The sequence below is a fragment of the Schistocerca gregaria genome, unplaced genomic scaffold (genome assembly GCF_023897955.1).
Source record: "Schistocerca gregaria isolate iqSchGreg1 unplaced genomic scaffold, iqSchGreg1.2 ptg000811l, whole genome shotgun sequence".
Classification (NCBI taxonomy): domain Eukaryota; kingdom Metazoa; phylum Arthropoda; class Insecta; order Orthoptera; family Acrididae; genus Schistocerca; species Schistocerca gregaria.
Genome location: NW_026062178.1, coordinates 1 through 21,672, shown reverse-complemented (window position 1 = coordinate 21,672; position 21,672 = coordinate 1). Strand labels below are relative to the sequence as shown.

Sequence of the window (21,672 nt, the reverse complement as noted above, 5' to 3'; positions counted from 1 at the left end):
TACCTCAGCATGACTGGAAGGTGGTGTGGAGAAACCTCGCCGCCGCCGTCATTCCGGCCCACGTTCACGCGACGTGGTATAAAGTGGTCAACCGCACATTTCCAACTAACGCTAAGCTGCACTCTATCGATCTGATTTCTTCAGGTGTCTGTGATTCGTGTCCTGAGGAGGACACCATCGAACACCGATTCGAGTGTCGAAAATTCCGTGTTGTTTGGGATATTGCGTGTGACATGGTGCGCTTAATCAACAGGGTGGACAGGCGGCAGGTGACGGCCTTGGACGCCATCGTGCCTCAGTGCGCAGCTTATCCGGCCGCCAAACGAAATGCCACACTTTGGATTTTGGGACATACGATTTTTTGTATTTTCACCCTGAAATTGACTGATGCTGTCGATTTTCTGTCTTACCTGTGGGCGGAACATCGTCAGACACTTGGTCGACCGGCTTATTCCCTGACTTATGCCAATTTTTTGCATGTCGCTTTAGCCCATGCGTTCACCAAATTGTCACTTACCCTATGAGACTGCATACCCGATCTTGACATTTCTACTTTTCCTATCTGGCAGTAATGATAATACTAATGTTGACGTGATATGACGAACCCTTGCATGTCATCGGACTTGGCTTCTTGGATAATGATTTATGGCATGGTACAGCTGTGTTTAAATGGACCGTACATTCGCGAAAACGTCATAATGACATACAGTTCTGTGAATGGAGTTTTGTCCGTCACAGTTCTTTTCTGTTTTCTTTCCTTTGCTTTTTTTTTCCCGTGTTGTTTTTGTTTCTATTTTCTCGCGACGCGTGAGGAGACAGTATCAGGGAGATAAATTTATCACAGTTGGTGTGTGCCTGAATGTTGGATTCCCTCCTGTTACTGTGCGTCGACGTTTAGTTTTTATTCTTTATGTCCCATCCATCGAACGTTAGCGGAGACGTTTTTTCTTGGGACTTAATTTTTGTCCGGTAGAATCTCCTTTTTTTTGGCGGATGCAGAGTGACTGTTGCTTTGGAGGGTTGTCGTTGCTCTGGAACACTGTCACGGCAGGCTGCAGCGGCGTCCAGTGGCCAACTTTTTCTTTTATTTGGGATTACGTTTTGGAAGAAGGACTCCCATCCGTTTCTTACGTGTTTCAAAAAAATAAAAAAAAAAGGTGCTGTTGGAAAATATCAAAAAAAAAAAAAAAGGTGCTGTTGGCTCTCTCTCTTATAAAAAAAAAAAAAAAGGTGCTGTTGGCTCCCTCTCTTCTTTTAAATTTTATGTCACTACACCTGCCAGCCCTCTTTTCATACAAACTCTCAGGTGCGACGAAGATGCTTCCACAAGCATTTTAAACTACTGTATTAAACGTAAGATGCGAAATTACAGTAATGAACTCAGTTTGTACAAGAATGCGCGGAGGAAGAGTGCTAGGAACTCGTTGAAAATAACGAAACACTGCGAATCGACAGATGTGCTCTTGAAATGCGTCAGAGCCTACTGTTTTGTAGGAGCGCTAAATTCCAAAAACTAACTACATTAAAAAAAACCTGTTCCCGTCCGACCACCGAAGATAAGCAACAACGTTTATATTCGGATCGGCGACCGCCTGGGAACTCTGGCTGTCTTCATTTCTTGCTTTCTTGTCGCTACCCCTGCCAGCCGTTTTTTCATGCTACCTTTCTCATGTGACAAAGATGCTTCGATACTGATTTTAAACTATCGTAAGATACGATATTAAGGAACTCAGTTTGAAAAGAGTGCGCCAAGGAAGACTTGCAAAGAGTCTCTGGAAATAACAAAACAGTATGAAGTGACAGAAATGTTGTGAAATACGTCAGGGCATATTGTTTTGTAGCAGTGCACAACGGCAAATTTGTAAACAAAAATTTACCTTTCGTCGCTACAAGAGATGGATACTTTGTCGAAAAGCCTGTGTCTTGTGTGCATGCTTTCGCACCTTTCCACGGCACGGCGCGGCACAGAGCTGCTCTGGTAGCTCCGAACGGCCGCACACGTCGCCTCGGACACGCCGGTTCGGCCCGCGCCCATCTCGCAGATGTTCCTCGTGCTTGTGCTGTCATATGGACCGCGACCCGAGCGGCAGCGAGCGGCAGTCGAGCAAAGTCGGGACAAGTCGGGACGGAAGGTGACAGCCGATTATGCACCGTGCGAATTACGCAAATATCTAGAAGCGCGACGCGTGTCAGGCAGGTGAGAACGCTTCTCTCGGTCCAGCAGGACACTGCCACACCCCGCGCAGTCCACCCGCCGCCCGGCCGCGCGCAATCCCTGCGACGGACAACAATAACAAGGTGCGTCTCCCGCGAGTGTCGGAGGCCGCACGAACCAAACGAATGACAGGCGGTGCAACGAGCAGCTGTGTTGTGCGTCTGACCCACGTGGCGGCGCGCCGCACTGCGCGTCGCCTTCGAGGTGGAAGGACGTGCTTTGCGTCAAATGTGCCACCGAAAATGGCGATTGCGTGTATTGGGAGGAGAGGCGAAGCCTTCTTGTGCCGTGCGGCTACAGTATAAGGACGCCAACGGCCATACCATGTTGAATACACCGGTTCTCGTCCGATCACCGAAGTTAAGCAACATCGGGCCCGGTTAGTACTTGGATGGGTGACCGCCTGGGAACACCGGGTGCTGTTGGCTCCCTGTCTTCTTTTAAATTTTATGTCACTACACCTGCCAGCCCTCTTTTCATACAAACTCTCAGGTGCGACGAAGATGCTTCCACAAGCATTTTAAACTACTGTATTAAACGTAAGATGCGAAATTACAGTAATGAACTCCGTTTGTACAAGAATGCGCGGAGGAAGAGTGCTAGGAACTCGTTGAAAATAACGAAACACTGCGAATCGACAGATGTGCTCTTGAAATGCGTCAGAGCCTACTGTTTTGTAGGAGCGCTAAATTCCAAAAACTAACTACATTAAAAAAAACCTGTTCCCGTCCGACCACCGAAGATAAGCAACAACGTTTATATTCGGATCGGCGACCGCCTGGGAACTCTGGCTGTCTTCATTTCTTGCTTTCTTGTCGCTACCCCTGCCAGCCGTTTTTTCATGCTACCTTTCTCATGTGACAAAGATGCTTCCATACTGATTTTAAACTATCGTAAGATACGATATTAAGGAACTCAGTTTGAAAAGAGTGCGCCAAGGAAGACTTGCAAAGAGTCTCTGGAAATAACAAAACAGTATGAAGTGACAGAAATGTTGTGAAATACGTCAGGGCATATTGTTTTGTAGCAGTGCACAACGGCAAATTTGTAAACAAAAATTTACCTTTCGTCGCTACAAGAGATGGATACTTTGTCGAAAAGCCTGTGTCTTGTGTGCATGCTTTCGCACCTTTCCACGGCACGGCGCGGCACAGAGCTGCTCTGGTAGCTCCGAACGGCCGCACACGTCGCCTCGGACACGCCGGTTCGGCCCGCGCCCATCTCGCAGATGTTCCTCGTGCTTGTGCTGTCATATGGACCGCGACCCAAGCGGCAGCGAGCGGCAGTCGAGCAAAGTCGGGACAAGTCGGGACGGAAGGTGACAGCCGATTATGCACCGTGCGAATTACGCAAATATCTAGAAGCGCGACGCGTGTCAGGCAGGTGAGAACGCTTCTCTCGGTCCAGCAGGACACTGCCACACCCCGCGCAGTCCACCCGCCGCCCGGCCGCGCGCAATCCCTGCGACGGACAACAATAACAAGGTGCGTCTCCCGCGAGTGTCGGAGGCCGCACGAACCAAACGAATGACAGGCGGTGCAACGAGCAGCTGTGTTGTGCGTCTGACCCACGTGGCGGCGCGCCGCACTGCGCGTCGCCTTCGAGGTGGAAGGACGTGCTTTGCGTCAAATGTGCCACCGAAAATGGCGATTGCGTGTATTGGGAGGAGAGGCGAAGCCTTCTTGTGCCGTGCGGCTACAGTATAAGGACGCCAACGGCCATACCATGTTGAATACACCGGTTCTCGTCCGATCACCGAAGTTAAGCAACATCGGGCCCGGTTAGTACTTGGATGGGTGACCGCCTGGGAACACCGGGTGCTGTTGGCTCCCTCTCTTCTTTTAAATTTTATGTCACTACACCTGCCAGCCCTCTTTTCATACAAACTCTCAGGTGCGACGAAGATGCTTCCACAAGCATTTTAAACTACTGTATTAAACGTAAGATGCGAAATTACAGTAATGAACTCAGTTTGTACAAGAATGCGCGGAGGAAGAGTGCTAGGAACTCGTTGAAAATAACGAAACACTGCGAATCGACAGATGTGCTCTTGAAATGCGTCAGAGCCTACTGTTTTGTAGGAGCGCTAAATTCCAAAAACTAACTACATTAAAAAAAACCTGTTCCCGTCCGACCACCGAAGATAAGCAACAACGTTTATATTCGGATCGGCGACCGCCTGGGAACTCTGGCTGTCTTCATTTCTTGCTTTCTTGTCGCTACCCCTGCCAGCCGTTTTTTCATGCTACCTTTCTCATGTGACAAAGATGCTTCGATACTGATTTTAAACTATCGTAAGATACGATATTAAGGAACTCAGTTTGAAAAGAGTGCGCCAAGGAAGACTTGCAAAGAGTCTCTGGAAATAACAAAACAGTATGAAGTGACAGAAATGTTGTGAAATACGTCAGGGCATATTGTTTTGTAGCAGTGCACAACGGCAAATTTGTAAACAAAAATTTACCTTTCGTCGCTACAAGAGATGGATACTTTGTCGAAAAGCCTGTGTCTTGTGTGCATGTTTTCGCACCTTTCCACGGCACGGCGCGGCACAGAGCTGCTCTGGTAGCTCCGAACGGCCGCACACGTCGCCTCGGACACGCCGGTTCGGCCCGCGCCCATCTCGCAGATGTTCCTCGTGCTTGTGCTGTCACATGGACCGCGACCCGAGCGGCAGCGAGCGGCAGTCGAGCAAAGTCGGGACAAGTCGGGACGGAAGGTGACAGCCGATTATGCACCGTGCGAATTACGCAAATATCTAGAAGCGCGACGCGTGTCAGGCAGGTGAGAACGCTTCTCTCGGTCCAGCAGGACACTGCCACACCCCGCGCAGTCCACCCGCCGCCCGGCCGCGCGCAATCCCTGCGACGGACAACAATAACAAGGTGCGTCTCCCGCGAGTGTCGGAGGCCGCACGAACCAAACGAATGACAGGCGGTGCAACGAGCAGCTGTGTTGTGCGTCTGACCCACGTGGCGGCGCGCCGCACTGCGCGTCGCCTTCGAGGTGGAAGGACGTGCTTTGCGTCAAATGTGCCACCGAAAATGGCGATTGCGTGTATTGGGAGGAGAGGCGAAGCCTTCTTGTGCCGTGCGGCTACAGTATAAGGACGCCAACGGCCATACCATGTTGAATACACCGGTTCTCGTCCGATCACCGAAGTTAAGTAACATCGGGCCCGGTTAGTACTTGGATGGGTGACCGCCTGGGAACACCGGGTGCTGTTGGCTCCCTCTCTTCTTTTAAATTTTATGTCACTACACCTGCCAGCCCTCTTTTCATACAAACTCTCAGGTGCGACGAAGATGCTTCCACAAGCATTTTAAACTACTGTATTAAACGTAAGATGCGAAATTACAGTAATGAACTCAGTTTGTACAAGAATGCTCGGAGGAAGAGTGCTAGGAACTCGTTGAAAATAACGAAACACTGCGAATCGACAGATGTGCTCTTGAAATGCGTCAGAGCCTACTGTTTTGTAGGAGCGCTAAATTCCAAAAACTAACTACATTAAAAAAAACCTGTTCCCGTCCGACCACCGAAGATAAGCAACAACGTTTATATTCGGATCGGCGACCGCCTGGGAACTCTGGCTGTCTTCATTTCTTGCTTTCTTGTCGCTACCCCTGCCAGCCGTTTTTTCATGCTACCTTTCTCATGTGACAAAGATGCTTCCATACTGATTTTAAACTATCGTAAGATACGATATTAAGGAACTCAGTTTGAAAAGAGTGCGCCAAGGAAGACTTGCAAAGAGTCTCTGGAAATAACAAAACAGTATGAAGTGACAGAAATGTTGTGAAATACGTCAGGGCATATTGTTTTGTAGCAGTGCACAACGGCAAATTTGTAAACAAAAATTTACCTTTCGTCGCTACAAGAGATGGATACTTTGTCGAAAAGCCTGTGTCTTGTGTGCATGTTTTCGCACCTTTCCACGGCACGGCGCGGCACAGAGCTGCTCTGGTAGCTCCGAACGGCCGCACACGTCGCCTCGGACACGCCGGTTCGGCCCGCGCCCATCTCGCAGATGTTCCTCGTGCTTGTGCTGTCACATGGACCGCGACCCGAGCGGCAGCGAGCGGCAGTCGAGCAAAGTCGGGACAAGTCGGGACGGAAGGTGACAGCCGATTATGCACCGTGCGAATTACGCAAATATCTAGAAGCGCGACGCGTGTCAGGCAGGTGAGAACGCTTCTCTCGGTCCAGCACGACACTGCCACACCCCGCGCAGTCCACCCGCCGCCCGGCCGCGCGCAATCCCTGCGACGGACAACAATAACAAGGTGCGTCTCCCGCGAGTGTCGGAGGCCGCACGAACCAAACGAATGACAGGCGGTGCAACGAGCAGCTGTGTTGTGCGTCTGACCCACGTGGCGGCGCGCCGCACTGCGCGTCGCCTTCGAGGTGGAAGGACGTGCTTCGCGTCAAATGTGCCACCGAAAATGGCGATTGCGTGTATTGGGAGGAGAGGCGAAGCCTTCTTGTGCCGTGCGGCTACAGTATAAGGACGCCAACGGCCATACCATGTTGAATACACCGGTTCTCGTCCGATCACCGAAGTTAAGCAACATCGGGCCCGGTTAGTACTTGGATGGGTGACCGCCTGGGAACACCGGGTGCTGTTGGCTCCCTCTCTTCTTTTAAATTTCATGTCACTACACCTGGCAGCCCTCTTTTCATACTAACTCTCAGGTGCGACAAAGATGCTCCCACAAGCATTTTAAACTACTGTATTAAACGTAAGATGCGAAATTACAGTAATGAACTCAGTTTGAGCAAGAATGCGCGAAGGAAGGGTGGTAGGAACTCCTTGAAAGTAACGAAACACTGCGAATCGACAGATGTGCACTTGAAATGCGTCAGAGCCTACTGTTTTGTAGGAGCGCTAAATTCCAAAAAACTAAATAATTAAATAAAAAACTAAAAAAACAGAAAATCAACTGTTCTGGTACGATCACCGACGATAAGCAACATCGTTAGTATTCGGATCGGTGACCGCCTGGGTACTCTGGAAAAGAGGGCTGGCAGGGGTAGCCAAAAAATGAAGTCAGACAAAGTGTCTCTAGAAATAACAAGAGTATGACACGACAGGACTGTTCTGAAATACGCCAGGGCTTATAGTTTTGTAGCAGTGTACAAATGCAAATTTGTAAACAAAAATTTATCTTTCGCCGCTAGAAGAAATGGATGCTTTGTCGAACCGCCTGTGTCTTGTGTCCGTGTTTTCGCACCTTTCCACGGCATTGCACGGAACAGCACTGCTCTAGTAGCTCCGAACGGCCGCACACGGCGCCTCGCACACGCCGGTCAGTCCGGCGCCAGTCTCGCAGTTGTTTCTCGTGCTTGTGCTGTCATATGGACCACGACCCGAGCGGCAGCGAGCGGCAGTCGAGCAAAGTCGGGACAAGTCGGGACGGAAGGGGACAGCCGAGAATGCACCATGCGAATTACGCAAATATCTGGAAGCGCGACGCGTGTCAGGCAGGTGAGAACGCTTCCCTCGGTCCAGCAGGACACTGACACACCCCGCGCAGTCCACCCGCCGCCCGGCCGCGCGCAAGACCTGCGCTGGTTGACAATAACAAGGTGCGTCTCCCGCGAGTGTCGAGGAGGAAGGACGTGCTTTGCGTCAAATGTGCCACCGAAAATGGCGATTGCGTGTGTTGGAAGGAGAGGCGAAGCATTCTTCTGCCGTGCAGCTACAGTATAAGGACGCCAACGGCCATACCATGTTGAATACACCGGTTCTCGTCCGATCACCGAAGTTAAGCAACATCGGGCCCGGTTAGTACTTGGATGGGTGACCGCCTGGGAACACCGGGTGCTGTTGGCTCTCTCTCTTCTTTTAAATTTCATGTCACTACACCTGGCAGCCCTCTTTTCATACTAACTCTCAGGTGCGACAAAGATGCTCCCACAAGCATTTTAAACTACTGTATTAAACGTAAGATGCGAAATTACAGTAATGAACTCAGTTTGAGCAAGAATGCGCGAAGGAAGGGTGGTAGGAACTCCTTGAAAGTAACGAAACACTGCGAATCGACAGATGTGCACTTGAAATGCGTCAGAGCCTACTGTTTTGTAGGAGCGCTAAATTCCAAAAAACTAAATAATTAAATAAAAAACTAAAAAAACAGAAAATCAACTGTTCTGGTACGATCACCGACGATAAGCAACATCGTTAGTATTCGGATCGGTGACCGCCTGGGTACTCTGGAAAAGAGGGCTGGCAGGGGTAGCCAAAAAATGAAGTCAGACAAAGTGTCTCTAGAAATAACAAGAGTATGACACGACAGGACTGTTCTGAAATACGCCAGGGCTTATAGTTTTGTAACAGTGTACAAATGCAAATTTGTAAACAAAAATTTATCTTTCGCCGCTAGAAGAAATGGATGCTTTGTCGAACCGCCTGTGTCTTGTGTCCGTGTTTTCGCACCTTTCCACGGCATTGCACGGAACAGCACTGCTCTAGTAGCTCCGAACGGCCGCACACGGCGCCTCGCACACGCCGGTCAGTCCGGCGCCAGTCTCGCAGTTGTTTCTCGTGCTTGTGCTGTCATATGGACCACGACCCGAGCGGCAGCGAGCGGCAGTCGAGCAAAGTCGGGACAAGTCGGGACGGAAGGGGACAGCCGAGAATGCACCATGCGAATTACGCAAATATCTGGAAGCGCGACGCGTGTCAGGCAGGTGAGAACGCTTCCCTCGGTCCAGCAGGACACTGACACACCCCGCGCAGTCCACCCGCCGCCCGGCCGCGCGCAAGACCTGCGCTGGTTGACAATAACAAGGTGCGTCTCCCGCGAGTGTCGAGGAGGAAGGACGTGCTTTGCGTCAAATGTGCCACCGAAAATGGCGATTGCGTGTGTTGGAAGGAGAGGCGAAGCATTCTTCTGCCGTGCAGCTACAGTATAAGGACGCCAACGGCCATACCATGTTGAATACACCGGTTCTCGTCCGATCACCGAAGTTAAGCAACATCGGGCCCGGTTAGTACTTGGATGGGTGACCGCCTGGGAACACCGGGTGCTGTTGGCTCTCTCTCTTCTTTTAAATTTCATGTCACTACACCTGGCAGCCCTCTTTTCATACTAACTCTCAGGTGCGACAAAGATGCTCCCACAAGCATTTTAAACTACTGTATTAAACGTAAGATGCGAAATTACAGTAATGAACTCAGTTTGAGCAAGAATGCGCGAAGGAAGGGTGGTAGGAACTCCTTGAAAGTAACGAAACACTGCGAATCGACAGATGTGCACTTGAAATGCGTCAGAGCCTACTGTTTTGTAGGAGCGCTAAATTCCAAAAAACTAAATAATTAAATAAAAAACTAAAAAAACAGAAAATCAACTGTTCTGGTACGATCACCGACGATAAGCAACATCGTTAGTATTCGGATCGGTGACCGCCTGGGTACTCTGGAAAAGAGGGCTGGCAGGGGTAGCCAAAAAATGAAGTCAGACAAAGTGTCTCTAGAAATAACAAGAGTATGACACGACAGGACTGTTCTGAAATACGCCAGGGCTTATAGTTTTGTAGCAGTGTACAAATGCAAATTTGTAAACAAAAATTTATCTTTCGCCGCTAGAAGAAATGGATGCTTTGTCGAACCGCCTGTGTCTTGTGTCCGTGTTTTCGCACCTTTCCACGGCATTGCACGGAACAGCACTGCTCTAGTAGCTCCGAACGGCCGCACACGGCGCCTCGCACACGCCGGTCAGTCCGGCGCCAGTCTCGCAGTTGTTTCTCGTGCTTGTGCTGTCATATGGACCACGACCCGAGCGGCAGCGAGCGGCAGTCGAGCAAAGTCGGGACAAGTCGGGACGGAAGGGGACAGCCGAGAATGCACCATGCGAATTACGCAAATATCTGGAAGCGCGACGCGTGTCAGGCAGGTGAGAACGCTTCCCTCGGTCCAGCAGGACACTGACACACCCCGCGCAGTCCACCCGCCGCCCGGCCGCGCGCAAGACCTGCGCTGGTTGACAATAACAAGGTGCGTCTCCCGCGAGTGTCGAGGAGGAAGGACGTGCTTTGCGTCAAATGTGCCACCGAAAATGGCGATTGCGTGTGTTGGAAGGAGAGGCGAAGCATTCTTCTGCCGTGCAGCTACAGTATAAGGACGCCAACGGCCATACCATGTTGAATACACCGGTTCTCGTCCGATCACCGAAGTTAAGCAACATCGGGCCCGGTTAGTACTTGGATGGGTGACCGCCTGGGAACACCGGGTGCTGTTGGCTCTCTCTCTTCTTTTAAATTTCATGTCACTACACCTGGCAGCCCTCTTTTCATACTAACTCTCAGGTGCGACAAAGATGCTCCCACAAGCATTTTAAACTACTGTATTAAACGTAAGATGCGAAATTACAGTAATGAACTCAGTTTGAGCAAGAATGCGCGAAGGAAGGGTGGTAGGAACTCCTTGAAAGTAACGAAACACTGCGAATCGACAGATGTGCACTTGAAATGCGTCAGAGCCTACTGTTTTGTAGGAGCGCTAAATTCCAAAAAACTAAATAATTAAATAAAAAACTAAAAAAACAGAAAATCAACTGTTCTGGTACGATCACCGACGATAAGCAACATCGTTAGTATTCGGATCGGTGACCGCCTGGGTACTCTGGAAAAGAGGGCTGGCAGGGGTAGCCAAAAAATGAAGTCAGACAAAGTGTCTCTAGAAATAACAAGAGTATGACACGACAGGACTGTTCTGAAATACGCCAGGGCTTATAGTTTTGTAGCAGTGTACAAATGCAAATTTGTAAACAAAAATTTATCTTTCGCCGCTAGAAGAAATGGATGCTTTGTCGAACCGCCTGTGTCTTGTGTCCGTGTTTTCGCACCTTTCCACGGCATTGCACGGAACAGCACTGCTCTAGTAGCTCCGAACGGCCGCACACGGCGCCTCGCACACGCCGGTCAGTCCGGCGCCAGTCTCGCAGTTGTTTCTCGTGCTTGTGCTGTCATATGGACCACGACCCGAGCGGCAGCGAGCGGCAGTCGAGCAAAGTCGGGACAAGTCGGGACGGAAGGGGACAGCCGAGAATGCACCATGCGAATTACGCAAATATCTGGAAGCGCGACGCGTGTCAGGCAGGTGAGAACGCTTCCCTCGGTCCAGCAGGACACTGACACACCCCGCGCAGTCCACCCGCCGCCCGGCCGCGCGCAAGACCTGCGCTGGTTGACAATAACAAGGTGCGTCTCCCGCGAGTGTCGAGGAGGAAGGACGTGCTTTGCGTCAAATGTGCCACCGAAAATGGCGATTGCGTGTGTTGGAAGGAGAGGCGAAGCATTCTTCTGCCGTGCAGCTACAGTATAAGGACGCCAACGGCCATACCATGTTGAATACACCGGTTCTCGTCCGATCACCGAAGTTAAGCAACATCGGGCCCGGTTAGTACTTGGATGGGTGACCGCCTGGGAACACCGGGTGCTGTTGGCTCTCTCTCTTCTTTTAAATTTCATGTCACTACACCTGGCAGCCCTCTTTTCATACTAACTCTCAGGTGCGACAAAGATGCTCCCACAAGCATTTTAAACTACTGTATTAAACGTAAGATGCGAAATTACAGTAATGAACTCAGTTTGAGCAAGAATGCGCGAAGGAAGGGTGGTAGGAACTCCTTGAAAGTAACGAAACACTGCGAATCGACAGATGTGCACTTGAAATGCGTCAGAGCCTACTGTTTTGTAGGAGCGCTAAATTCCAAAAAACTAAATAATTAAATAAAAAACTAAAAAAACAGAAAATCAACTGTTCTGGTACGATCACCGACGATAAGCAACATCGTTAGTATTCGGATCGGTGACCGCCTGGGTACTCTGGAAAAGAGGGCTGGCAGGGGTAGCCAAAAAATGAAGTCAGACAAAGTGTCTCTAGAAATAACAAGAGTATGACACGACAGGACTGTTCTGAAATACGCCAGGGCTTATAGTTTTGTAACAGTGTACAAATGCAAATTTGTAAACAAAAATTTATCTTTCGCCGCTAGAAGAAATGGATGCTTTGTCGAACCGCCTGTGTCTTGTGTCCGTGTTTTCGCACCTTTCCACGGCATTGCACGGAACAGCACTGCTCTAGTAGCTCCGAACGGCCGCACACGGCGCCTCGCACACGCCGGTCAGTCCGGCGCCAGTCTCGCAGTTGTTTCTCGTGCTTGTGCTGTCATATGGACCACGACCCGAGCGGCAGCGAGCGGCAGTCGAGCAAAGTCGGGACAAGTCGGGACGGAAGGGGACAGCCGAGAATGCACCATGCGAATTACGCAAATATCTGGAAGCGCGACGCGTGTCAGGCAGGTGAGAACGCTTCCCTCGGTCCAGCAGGACACTGACACACCCCGCGCAGTCCACCCGCCGCCCGGCCGCGCGCAAGACCTGCGCTGGTTGACAATAACAAGGTGCGTCTCCCGCGAGTGTCGAGGAGGAAGGACGTGCTTTGCGTCAAATGTGCCACCGAAAATGGCGATTGCGTGTGTTGGAAGGAGAGGCGAAGCATTCTTCTGCCGTGCAGCTACAGTATAAGGACGCCAACGGCCATACCATGTTGAATACACCGGTTCTCGTCCGATCACCGAAGTTAAGCAACATCGGGCCCGGTTAGTACTTGGATGGGTGACCGCCTGGGAACACCGGGTGCTGTTGGCTCTCTCTCTTCTTTTAAATTTCATGTCACTACACCTGGCAGCCCTCTTTTCATACTAACTCTCAGGTGCGACAAAGATGCTCCCACAAGCATTTTAAACTACTGTATTAAACGTAAGATGCGAAATTACAGTAATGAACTCAGTTTGAGCAAGAATGCGCGAAGGAAGGGTGGTAGGAACTCCTTGAAAGTAACGAAACACTGCGAATCGACAGATGTGCACTTGAAATGCGTCAGAGCCTACTGTTTTGTAGGAGCGCTAAATTCCAAAAAACTAAATAATTAAATAAAAAACTAAAAAAACAGAAAATCAACTGTTCTGGTACGATCACCGACGATAAGCAACATCGTTAGTATTCGGATCGGTGACCGCCTGGGTACTCTGGAAAAGAGGGCTGGCAGGGGTAGCCAAAAAATGAAGTCAGACAAAGTGTCTCTAGAAATAACAAGAGTATGACACGACAGGACTGTTCTGAAATACGCCAGGGCTTATAGTTTTGTAGCAGTGTACAAATGCAAATTTGTAAACAAAAATTTATCTTTCGCCGCTAGAAGAAATGGATGCTTTGTCGAACCGCCTGTGTCTTGTGTCCGTGTTTTCGCACCTTTCCACGGCATTGCACGGAACAGCACTGCTCTAGTAGCTCCGAACGGCCGCACACGGCGCCTCGCACACGCCGGTCAGTCCGGCGCCAGTCTCGCAGTTGTTTCTCGTGCTTGTGCTGTCATATGGACCACGACCCGAGCGGCAGCGAGCGGCAGTCGAGCAAAGTCGGGACAAGTCGGGACGGAAGGGGACAGCCGAGAATGCACCATGCGAATTACGCAAATATCTGGAAGCGCGACGCGTGTCAGGCAGGTGAGAACGCTTCCCTCGGTCCAGCAGGACACTGACACACCCCGCGCAGTCCACCCGCCGCCCGGCCGCGCGCAAGACCTGCGCTGGTTGACAATAACAAGGTGCGTCTCCCGCGAGTGTCGAGGAGGAAGGACGTGCTTTGCGTCAAATGTGCCACCGAAAATGGCGATTGCGTGTGTTGGAAGGAGAGGCGAAGCATTCTTCTGCCGTGCAGCTACAGTATAAGGACGCCAACGGCCATACCATGTTGAATACACCGGTTCTCGTCCGATCACCGAAGTTAAGCAACATCGGGCCCGGTTAGTACTTGGATGGGTGACCGCCTGGGAACACCGGGTGCTGTTGGCTCTCTCTCTTCTTTTAAATTTCATGTCACTACACCTGGCAGCCCTCTTTTCATACTAACTCTCAGGTGCGACAAAGATGCTCCCACAAGCATTTTAAACTACTGTATTAAACGTAAGATGCGAAATTACAGTAATGAACTCAGTTTGAGCAAGAATGCGCGAAGGAAGGGTGGTAGGAACTCCTTGAAAGTAACGAAACACTGCGAATCGACAGATGTGCACTTGAAATGCGTCAGAGCCTACTGTTTTGTAGGAGCGCTAAATTCCAAAAAACTAAATAATTAAATAAAAAACTAAAAAAACAGAAAATCAACTGTTCTGGTACGATCACCGACGATAAGCAACATCGTTAGTATTCGGATCGGTGACCGCCTGGGTACTCTGGAAAAGAGGGCTGGCAGGGGTAGCCAAAAAATGAAGTCAGACAAAGTGTCTCTAGAAATAACAAGAGTATGACACGACAGGACTGTTCTGAAATACGCCAGGGCTTATAGTTTTGTAGCAGTGTACAAATGCAAATTTGTAAACAAAAATTTATCTTTCGCCGCTAGAAGAAATGGATGCTTTGTCGAACCGCCTGTGTCTTGTGTCCGTGTTTTCGCACCTTTCCACGGCATTGCACGGAACAGCACTGCTCTAGTAGCTCCGAACGGCCGCACACGGCGCCTCGCACACGCCGGTCAGTCCGGCGCCAGTCTCGCAGTTGTTTCTCGTGCTTGTGCTGTCATATGGACCACGACCCGAGCGGCAGCGAGCGGCAGTCGAGCAAAGTCGGGACAAGTCGGGACGGAAGGGGACAGCCGAGAATGCACCATGCGAATTACGCAAATATCTGGAAGCGCGACGCGTGTCAGGCAGGTGAGAACGCTTCCCTCGGTCCAGCAGGACACTGACACACCCCGCGCAGTCCACCCGCCGCCCGGCCGCGCGCAAGACCTGCGCTGGTTGACAATAACAAGGTGCGTCTCCCGCGAGTGTCGAGGAGGAAGGACGTGCTTTGCGTCAAATGTGCCACCGAAAATGGCGATTGCGTGTGTTGGAAGGAGAGGCGAAGCATTCTTCTGCCGTGCAGCTACAGTATAAGGACGCCAACGGCCATACCATGTTGAATACACCGGTTCTCGTCCGATCACCGAAGTTAAGCAACATCGGGCCCGGTTAGTACTTGGATGGGTGACCGCCTGGGAACACCGGGTGCTGTTGGCTCTCTCTCTTCTTTTAAATTTCATGTCACTACACCTGGCAGCCCTCTTTTCATACTAACTCTCAGGTGCGACAAAGATGCTCCCACAAGCATTTTAAACTACTGTATTAAACGTAAGATGCGAAATTACAGTAATGAACTCAGTTTGAGCAAGAATGCGCGAAGGAAGGGTGGTAGGAACTCCTTGAAAGTAACGAAACACTGCGAATCGACAGATGTGCACTTGAAATGCGTCAGAGCCTACTGTTTTGTAGGAGCGCTAAATTCCAAAAAACTAAATAATTAAATAAAAAACTAAAAAAACAGAAAATCAACTGTTCTGGTACGATCACCGACGATAAGCAACATCGTTAGTATTCGGATCGGTGACCGCCTGGGTACTCTGGAAAAGAGGGCTGGCAGGGGTAGCCAAAAAATGAAGTCAGACAAAGTGTCTCTAGAAATAACAAGAGTATGACACGACAGGACTGTTCTGAAATACGCCAGGGCTTATAGTTTTGTAGCAGTGTACAAATGCAAATTTGTAAACAAAAATTTATCTTTCGCCGCTAGAAGAAATGGATGCTTTGTCGAACCGCCTGTGTCTTGTGTCCGTGTTTTCGCACCTTTCCACGGCATTGCACGGAACAGCACTGCTCTAGTAGCTCCGAACGGCCGCACACGGCGCCTCGCACACGCCGGTCAGTCCGGCGCCAGTCTCGCAGTTGTTTCTCGTGCTTGTGCTGTCATATGGACCACGACCCGAGCGGCAGCGAGCGGCAGTCGAGCAAAGTCGGGACAAGTCGGGACGGAAGGGGACAGCCGAGAATGCACCATGCGAATTACGCAAATATCTGGAAGCGCGACGCGTGTCAGGCAGGTGAGAACGCTTCCCTCGGTCCAGCAGGACACTGACACACCCCGCGCAGTCCACCCGCCGCCCGGCCGCGCGCAAGACCTGCGCTGGTTGACAATAACAAGGTGCGTCTCCCGCGAGTGTCGAGGAGGAAGGACGTGCTTTGCGTCAAATGTGCCACCGAAAATGGCGATTGCGTGTGTTGGAAGGAGAGGCGAAGCATTCTTCTGCCGTGCAGCTACAGTATAAGGACGCCAACGGCCATACCATGTTGAATACACCGGTTCTCGTCCGATCACCGAAGTTAAGCAACATCGGGCCCGGTTAGTACTTGGATGGGTGACCGCCTGGGAACACCGGGTGCTGTTGGCTCTCTCTCTTCTTTTAAATTTCATGTCACTACACCTGGCAGCCCTCTTTTCATACTAACTCTCAGGTGCGACAAAGATGCTCCCACAAGCATTTTAAACTACTGTATTAAACGTAAGATGCGAAATTACAGTAATGAACTCAGTTTGAGCAAGAATGCGCGAAGGAAGGGTGGTAGGAACTCCTTGAAAGTAACGAAACACTGCGAATCGACAGATGTGCACTTGAAATGCGTCAGAGCCTACTGTTTTGTAGGAGCGCTAAATTCCAAAAAACTAAATAATTAAATAAAAAACTAAAAAAACAGAAAATCAACTGTTCTGGTACGATCACCGACGATAAGCAACATCGTTAGTATTCGGATCGGTGACCGCCTGGGTACTCTGGAAAAGAGGGCTGGCAGGGGTAGCCAAAAAATGAAGTCAGACAAAGTGTCTCTAGAAATAACAAGAGTATGACACGACAGGACTGTTCTGAAATACGCCAGGGCTTATAGTTTTGTAGCAGTGTACAAATGCAAATTTGTAAACAAAAATTTATCTTTCGCCGCTAGAAGAAATGGATGCTTTGTCGAACCGCCTGTGTCTTGTGTCCGTGTTTTCGCACCTTTCCACGGCATTGCACGGAACAGCACTGCTCTAGTAGCTCCGAACGGCCGCACACGGCGCCTCGCACACGCCGGTCAGTCCGGCGCCAGTCTCGCAGTTGTTTCTCGTGCTTGTGCTGTCATATGGACCACGACCCGAGCGGCAGCGAGCGGCAGTCGAGCAAAGTCGGGACAAGTCGGGACGGAAGGGGACAGCCGAGAATGCACCATGCGAATTACGCAAATATCTGGAAGCGCGACGCGTGTCAGGCAGGTGAGAACGCTTCCCTCGGTCCAGCAGGACACTGACACACCCCGCGCAGTCCACCCGCCGCCCGGCCGCGCGCAAGACCTGCGCTGGTTGACAATAACAAGGTGCGTCTCCCGCGAGTGTCGAGGAGGAAGGACGTGCTTTGCGTCAAATGTGCCACCGAAAATGGCGATTGCGTGTGTTGGAAGGAGAGGCGAAGCATTCTTCTGCCGTGCAGCTACAGTATAAGGACGCCAACGGCCATACCATGTTGAATACACCGGTTCTCGTCCGATCACCGAAGTTAAGCAACATCGGGCCCGGTTAGTACTTGGATGGGTGACCGCCTGGGAACACCGGGTGCTGTTGGCTCTCTCTCTTCTTTTAAATTTCATGTCACTACACCTGGCAGCCCTCTTTTCATACTAACTCTCAGGTGCGACAAAGATGCTCCCACAAGCATTTTAAACTACTGTATTAAACGTAAGATGCGAAATTACAGTAATGAACTCAGTTTGAGCAAGAATGCGCGAAGGAAGGGTGGTAGGAACTCCTTGAAAGTAACGAAACACTGCGAATCGACAGATGTGCACTTGAAATGCGTCAGAGCCTACTGTTTTGTAGGAGCGCTAAATTCCAAAAAACTAAATAATTAAATAAAAAACTAAAAAAACAGAAAATCAACTGTTCTGGTACGATCACCGACGATAAGCAACATCGTTAGTATTCGGATCGGTGACCGCCTGGGTACTCTGGAAAAGAGGGCTGGCAGGGGTAGCCAAAAAATGAAGTCAGACAAAGTGTCTCTAGAAATAACAAGAGTATGACACGACAGGACTGTTCTGAAATACGCCAGGGCTTATAGTTTTGTAGCAGTGTACAAATGCAAATTTGTAAACAAAAATTTATCTTTCGCCGCTAGAAGAAATGGATGCTTTGTCGAACCGCCTGTGTCTTGTGTCCGTGTTTTCGCACCTTTCCACGGCATTGCACGGAACAGCACTGCTCTAGTAGCTCCGAACGGCCGCACACGGCGCCTCGCACACGCCGGTCAGTCCGGCGCCAGTCTCGCAGTTGTTTCTCGTGCTTGTGCTGTCATATGGACCACGACCCGAGCGGCAGCGAGCGGCAGTCGAGCAAAGTCGGGACAAGTCGGGACGGAAGGGGACAGCCGAGAATGCACCATGCGAATTACGCAAATATCTGGAAGCGCGACGCGTGTCAGGCAGGTGAGAACGCTTCCCTCGGTCCAGCAGGACACTGACACACCCCGCGCAGTCCACCCGCCGCCCGGCCGCGCGCAAGACCTGCGCTGGTTGACAATAACAAGGTGCGTCTCCCGCGAGTGTCGAGGAGGAAGGACGTGCTTTGCGTCAAATGTGCCACCGAAAATGGCGATTGCGTGTGTTGGAAGGAGAGGCGAAGCATTCTTCTGCCGTGCAGCTACAGTATAAGGACGCCAACGGCCATACCATGTTGAATACACCGGTTCTCGTCCGATCACCGAAGTTAAGCAACATCGGGCCCGGTTAGTACTTGGATGGGTGACCGCCTGGGAACACCGGGTGCTGTTGGCTCTCTCTCTTCTTTTAAATTTCATGTCACTACACCTGGCAGCCCTCTTTTCATACTAACTCTCAGGTGCGACAAAGATGCTCCCACAAGCATTTTAAACTACTGTATTAAACGTAAGATGCGAAATTACAGTAATGAACTCAGTTTGAGCAAGAATGCGCGAAGGAAGGGTGGTAGGAACTCCTTGAAAGTAACGAAACACTGCGAATCGACAGATGTGCACTTGAAATGCGTCAGAGCCTACTGTTTTGTAGGAGCGCTAAATTCCAAAAAACTAAATAATTAAATAAAAAACTAAAAAAACAGAAAATCAACTGTTCTGGTACGATCACCGACGATAAGCAACATCGTTAGTATTCGGATCGGTGACCGCCTGGGTACTCTGGAAAAGAGGGCTGGCAGGGGTAGCCAAAAAATGAAGTCAGACAAAGTGTCTCTAGAAATAACAAGAGTATGACACGACAGGACTGTTCTGAAATACGCCAGGGCTTATAGTTTTGTAGCAGTGTACAAATGCAAATTTGTAAACAAAAATTTATCTTTCGCCGCTAGAAGAAATGGATGCTTTGTCGAACCGCCTGTGTCTTGTGTCCGTGTTTTCGCACCTTTCCACGGCATTGCACGGAACAGCACTGCTCTAGTAGCTCCGAACGGCCGCACACGGCGCCTCGCACACGCCGGTCAGTCCGGCGCCAGTCTCGCAGTTGTTTCTCGTGCTTGTGCTGTCATATGGACCACGACCCGAGCGGCAGCGAGCGGCAGTCGAGCAAAGTCGGGACAAGTCGGGACGGAAGGGGACAGCCGAGAATGCACCATGCGAATTACGCAAATATCTGGAAGCGCGACGCGTGTCAGGCAGGTGAGAACGCTTCCCTCGGTCCAGCAGGACACTGACACACCCCGCGCAGTCCACCCGCCGCCCGGCCGCGCGCAAGACCTGCGCTGGTTGACAATAACAAGGTGCGTCTCCCGCGAGTGTCGAGGAGGAAGGACGTGCTTTGCGTCAAATGTGCCACCGAAAATGGCGATTGCGTGTGTTGGAAGGAGAGGCGAAGCATTCTTCTGCCGTGCAGCTACAGTATAAGGACGCCAACGGCCATACCATGTTGAATACACCGGTTCTCGTCCGATCACCGAAGTTAAGCAACATCGGGCCCGGTTAGTACTTGGATGGGTGACCGCCTGGGAACACCGGGTGCTGTTGGCTCTCTCTCTTCTTTTAAATTTCATGTCACTACACCTGGCAGCCCTCTTTTCATACTAACTCTCAGGTGCGACAAAGATGCTCCCACAAGCATTTTAAACTACTGTATTAAACGTAAGATGCGAAATTACAGTAATGAACTCAGTTTGAGCAAGAATGCGCGAAGGAAGGGTGGTAGGAACTCCTTGAAAGTAACGAAACACTGCGAATCGACAGATGTGCACTTGAAATGCGTCAGAGCCTACTGTTTTGTAGGAGCGCTAAATTCCAAAAAACTAAATAATTAAATAAAAAACTAAAAAAACAGAAAATCAACTGTTCTGGTACGATCACCGACGATAAGCAACATCGTTAGTATTCGGATCGGTGACCGCCTGGGTACTCTGGAAAAGAGGGCTGGCAGGGGTAGCCAAAAAATGAAGTCAGACAAAGTGTCTCTAGAAATAACAAGAGTATGACACGACAGGACTGTTCTGAAATACGCCAGGGCTTATAGTTTTGTAGCAGTGTACAAATGCAAATTTGTAAACAAAAATTTATCTTTCGCCGCTAGAAGAAATGGATGCTTTGTCGAACCGCCTGTGTCTTGTGTCCGTGTTTTCGCACCTTTCCACGGCATTGCACGGAACAGCACTGCTCTAGTAGCTCCGAACGGCCGCACACGGCGCCTCGCACACGCCGGTCAGTCCGGCGCCAGTCTCGCAGTTGTTTCTCGTGCTTGTGCTGTCATATGGACCACGACCCGAGCGGCAGCGAGCGGCAGTCGAGCAAAGTCGGGACAAGTCGGGACGGAAGGGGACAGCCGAGAATGCACCATGCGAATTACGCAAATATCTGGAAGCGCGACGCGTGTCAGGCAGGTGAGAACGCTTCCCTCGGTCCAGCAGGACACTGACACACCCCGCGCAGTCCACCCGCCGCCCGGCCGCGCGCAAGACCTGCGCTGGTTGACAATAACAAGGTGCGTCTCCCGCGAGTGTCGAGGAGGAAGGACGTGCTTTGCGTCAAATGTGCCACCGAAAATGGCGATTGCGTGTGTTGGAAGGAGAGGCGAAGCATTCTTCTGCCGTGCAGCTACAGTATAAGGACGCCAACGGCCATACCATGTTGAATACACCGGTTCTCGTCCGATCACCGAAGTTAAGCAACATCGGGCCCGGTTAGTACTTGGATGGGTGACCGCCTGGGAACACCGGGTGCTGTTGGCTCTCTCTCTTCTTTTAAATTTCATGTCACTACACCTGGCAGCCCTCTTTTCATACTAACTCTCAGGTGCGACAAAGATGCTCCCACAAGCATTTTAAACTACTGTATTAAACGTAAGATGCGAAATTACAGTAATGAACTCAGTTTGAGCAAGAATGCGCGAAGGAAGGGTGGTAGGAACTCCTTGAAAGTAACGAAACACTGCGAATCGACAGATGTGCACTTGAAATGCGTCAGAGCCTACTGTTTTGTAGGAGCGCTAAATTCCAAAAAACTAAATAATTAAATAAAAAACTAAAAAAACAGAAAATCAACTGTTCTGGTACGATCACCGACGATAAGCAACATCGTTAGTATTCGGATCGGTG

The 21,672-nt window shown here is 50.5% G+C and overlaps 16 non-coding genes across 16 annotated transcripts; all 16 read left to right on the top strand.

Annotated features, from left to right (window-relative positions):
* The first annotated feature begins 2,524 nt into the window (after positions 1-2,524).
* LOC126322440 (5S ribosomal RNA) lies at positions 2,525-2,643 on the top strand. The gene has a single exon (XR_007559004.1). It is a non-coding gene; the product is annotated as a 5S ribosomal RNA (ribosomal RNA).
* Positions 2,644-3,925: 1,282 nt separating this feature from the next.
* On the top strand, positions 3,926-4,044 carry LOC126322439 (5S ribosomal RNA). The gene has a single exon (XR_007559003.1). It is a non-coding gene; the product is annotated as a 5S ribosomal RNA (ribosomal RNA).
* Positions 4,045-5,326: 1,282 nt separating this feature from the next.
* On the top strand, positions 5,327-5,445 carry LOC126322463 (5S ribosomal RNA). The gene has a single exon (XR_007559026.1). It is a non-coding gene; the product is annotated as a 5S ribosomal RNA (ribosomal RNA).
* Positions 5,446-6,727: 1,282 nt separating this feature from the next.
* LOC126322438 (5S ribosomal RNA) lies at positions 6,728-6,846 on the top strand. Its single transcript, XR_007559002.1, has one exon. It is a non-coding gene; the product is annotated as a 5S ribosomal RNA (ribosomal RNA).
* A 1,086-nt stretch (positions 6,847-7,932) lies between these two features.
* Positions 7,933-8,051, top strand: LOC126322437 (5S ribosomal RNA). The gene has a single exon (XR_007559001.1). It is a non-coding gene; the product is annotated as a 5S ribosomal RNA (ribosomal RNA).
* A 1,086-nt stretch (positions 8,052-9,137) lies between these two features.
* Positions 9,138-9,256, top strand: LOC126322436 (5S ribosomal RNA). Its single transcript, XR_007559000.1, has one exon. It is a non-coding gene; the product is annotated as a 5S ribosomal RNA (ribosomal RNA).
* Positions 9,257-10,342: 1,086 nt separating this feature from the next.
* On the top strand, positions 10,343-10,461 carry LOC126322435 (5S ribosomal RNA). The gene has a single exon (XR_007558999.1). It is a non-coding gene; the product is annotated as a 5S ribosomal RNA (ribosomal RNA).
* Positions 10,462-11,547: 1,086 nt separating this feature from the next.
* On the top strand, positions 11,548-11,666 carry LOC126322434 (5S ribosomal RNA). Its single transcript, XR_007558998.1, has one exon. It is a non-coding gene; the product is annotated as a 5S ribosomal RNA (ribosomal RNA).
* A 1,086-nt stretch (positions 11,667-12,752) lies between these two features.
* On the top strand, positions 12,753-12,871 carry LOC126322433 (5S ribosomal RNA). Its single transcript, XR_007558997.1, has one exon. It is a non-coding gene; the product is annotated as a 5S ribosomal RNA (ribosomal RNA).
* A 1,086-nt stretch (positions 12,872-13,957) lies between these two features.
* LOC126322432 (5S ribosomal RNA) lies at positions 13,958-14,076 on the top strand. Its single transcript, XR_007558996.1, has one exon. It is a non-coding gene; the product is annotated as a 5S ribosomal RNA (ribosomal RNA).
* Positions 14,077-15,162: 1,086 nt separating this feature from the next.
* On the top strand, positions 15,163-15,281 carry LOC126322431 (5S ribosomal RNA). The gene has a single exon (XR_007558995.1). It is a non-coding gene; the product is annotated as a 5S ribosomal RNA (ribosomal RNA).
* A 1,086-nt stretch (positions 15,282-16,367) lies between these two features.
* Positions 16,368-16,486, top strand: LOC126322476 (5S ribosomal RNA). Its single transcript, XR_007559038.1, has one exon. It is a non-coding gene; the product is annotated as a 5S ribosomal RNA (ribosomal RNA).
* Positions 16,487-17,572: 1,086 nt separating this feature from the next.
* LOC126322464 (5S ribosomal RNA) lies at positions 17,573-17,691 on the top strand. Its single transcript, XR_007559027.1, has one exon. It is a non-coding gene; the product is annotated as a 5S ribosomal RNA (ribosomal RNA).
* A 1,086-nt stretch (positions 17,692-18,777) lies between these two features.
* LOC126322453 (5S ribosomal RNA) lies at positions 18,778-18,896 on the top strand. Its single transcript, XR_007559016.1, has one exon. It is a non-coding gene; the product is annotated as a 5S ribosomal RNA (ribosomal RNA).
* Positions 18,897-19,982: 1,086 nt separating this feature from the next.
* On the top strand, positions 19,983-20,101 carry LOC126322442 (5S ribosomal RNA). The gene has a single exon (XR_007559005.1). It is a non-coding gene; the product is annotated as a 5S ribosomal RNA (ribosomal RNA).
* Positions 20,102-21,187: 1,086 nt separating this feature from the next.
* LOC126322430 (5S ribosomal RNA) lies at positions 21,188-21,306 on the top strand. The gene has a single exon (XR_007558994.1). It is a non-coding gene; the product is annotated as a 5S ribosomal RNA (ribosomal RNA).
* The last annotated feature ends 366 nt before the right edge of the window (positions 21,307-21,672 follow it).